The following is a 2,438-nucleotide window of genomic DNA, read 5'->3' on the forward strand; positions in this document are numbered from 1 at the left end:
TGGTAAAAAAGGTCATCAATGTCGTAATATTGAACTCTTAAAGTTAATGTGGCCCCGTTCCAACGCACGGGCGTTCTTCTAGTAGAAATAGGACATGAATTATTGACCCTCGTTTCGTTCGCAAGGTCTCACGCTCCCACCCTGCCTGGCGGCTGGCGATCGATGCGGAAGTGATGATTCCGACGGCGACCACGCTGGATTCAGAAAGAGGCGACTCGGTCGAGCGATAGGGTCACGTCCGATAAATCATGCCGCCTCGGCTTTGCGTTCATGATTCTTAGCGCCGCCACGAGTGGTCGTTGTCCTCATTCTCCGGTCAGTTTTAATAGGGAGGGGATCCACTCTCAGATCGGCGGCGACGAGGGGATCCACTACTCCAATCTCAGGCAACCGATGCACCAGGGAAGGGAAGGACTTCGATGCAGCAGGGGATGGTCTCCACTTTCGTGGCTGTGTAGGGCTCCAGCCTTAAGGTAGGATCGTTCATTGCGACCTAAGGTTTGCCCCTACACAGACGAGTCAGCAAGGCAAAAGGGTCCCTACTACTCTCCCCATGGCGTCCACCGGTACAGACCATTCCCTCCCCTTTATCTTGCATACTCTTATAACCATGGTACTCTACTGGTTTGGTTTTGTACTTATACGACATTCCAAGAAGTAGTATTCCAGTGCAACCAGAAAGTCACCCAGTTGATAGGAATTTCGAGCACAAGGTCACCAACGTGTGTTCTTTACAGCCAAATTATTATGTTCGTATTCTTCTCAGTCATTATAGAACGGCAATACTACTATCAATAGATCAATTGATTCATCTTTTCCTATAAATCCAACCGAGTAAGGTGAAGGCTTTGAATTTTAGTGTGTGTATTTACTCTTTTTTTAAATTACACGTGCTTAGCTCTCTACTTTTCGTCAACTGATTTAATTTATCTTTGTGTTACAAACTCACTTCCTTCATGCTACCTTATCAACGACTGCTCCTCCATACAAGAATCTCGTCGAGCCCATTCTTATGCAGGCACTCACATTCAGCTTAATTTATTTTACTTATTCATTTACTTGAATTATTAGCTTTCTTCATCTGCTCATTATGATGGTGCACGTTGCACATCATAAATTATTTATCAGAGAAGATACGATTTATTTTGACTACCTGTTGAGTGTTTCTAATATTGCTCGCAAAAAATTATAAAATCAGTGTCTACATGTCACTAATTCATCTCATTTGTCGGTTGGTTCAAGGACATCTAGAATAGATGTGTTACTTTTTCATTTCTCCAGCAGCTATTTGCAAAGGAAACAATGTTATTTTGGTTTGTCGGAAAGTTTGGTCAAGTCTCCCGTTTGTTGTATTTACTTTTTAAGCATACCGTTTAAACATTTTAATATTGTCAACAAGAAGGCCCAGGATTATTCAAATTTCATAGTACTATAAATCTATATCTTCTACCAACAGGTGAGTATATATTATGGCCACAATGTCATATTAAAGTTCCACTAATTTAGATTATAACTTTGTTCTGTTCTAAATTGCTCCAAATACAATGCTGATTCGGAAATGATGTGGAAGCCCTCATGGGTGGTTTCAGGGTTCAACTCAGGTTTTTCAAGGCATTATTGATCATCAGGATGCGCACCTTGGACGTTACCACGTTTGAGATGCCGAGAAACCACCCACCGAGAAAGCTGTTATCATATCTATGTTCAAACCTGGAGTTTTGCCAGAGGTAATAGGATGGATTTTTGAGTATAATTAATATGCCTAGAACATAGATCTATTGCCGGAAGTATATCGTTTATGCACATTTATATTTTATTTACTCTATATTCACCGTAGCCGTTGAGCTGAAATTCTTTGCCTAAGTATCTAAGTTCACTCCACCATTAGCATACGAAAATATACCGTACTTTATTATTACAAACACATATACATGCATGCATATACACTTGAGTCTGAACATAGGGAATTTCCACTAATAGAAGTGATTCCCTCTATATCATGTAGTTGCTGAAAATAAGCTCATGTGTGAGACAAAGCTGCCAATACATGGTCTAGGGCTTGAGCATTTTTTTGTCTAAGGTAGACATTTGATTTCTGACCCATTGTAAATTTTCTCACACGGAACACAGTCATGTTTGTTGGTGGAGTAAATAATCATATTCATAAGTGAACTATTTTCTTGGATTTAGTGGTTCTATCTTTAGTTCAAGGGGAGTTCTTTATATACCATTACAATTTTTGAACTTTTGCATAGTAAAACTACACTATGAAATGAATTGCCATGTTAACTTAATTTAACAAAAAGATTATCTGGGCCTATATATTTTTATCACTTCCTAACATTATTGTGCCAAAATAGACGGGCGCAGCAACGCGTGCCATCATTGATCTAGTTGTTTTTCAAAACACTTTTTGCATACAACGTGGTGGGGGGGGG

The sequence above is a fragment of the Triticum aestivum genome, unplaced genomic scaffold, assembly GCF_018294505.1.
Source record: "Triticum aestivum cultivar Chinese Spring unplaced genomic scaffold, IWGSC CS RefSeq v2.1 scaffold38054, whole genome shotgun sequence".
NCBI lineage: Eukaryota > Viridiplantae > Streptophyta > Magnoliopsida > Poales > Poaceae > Triticum > Triticum aestivum.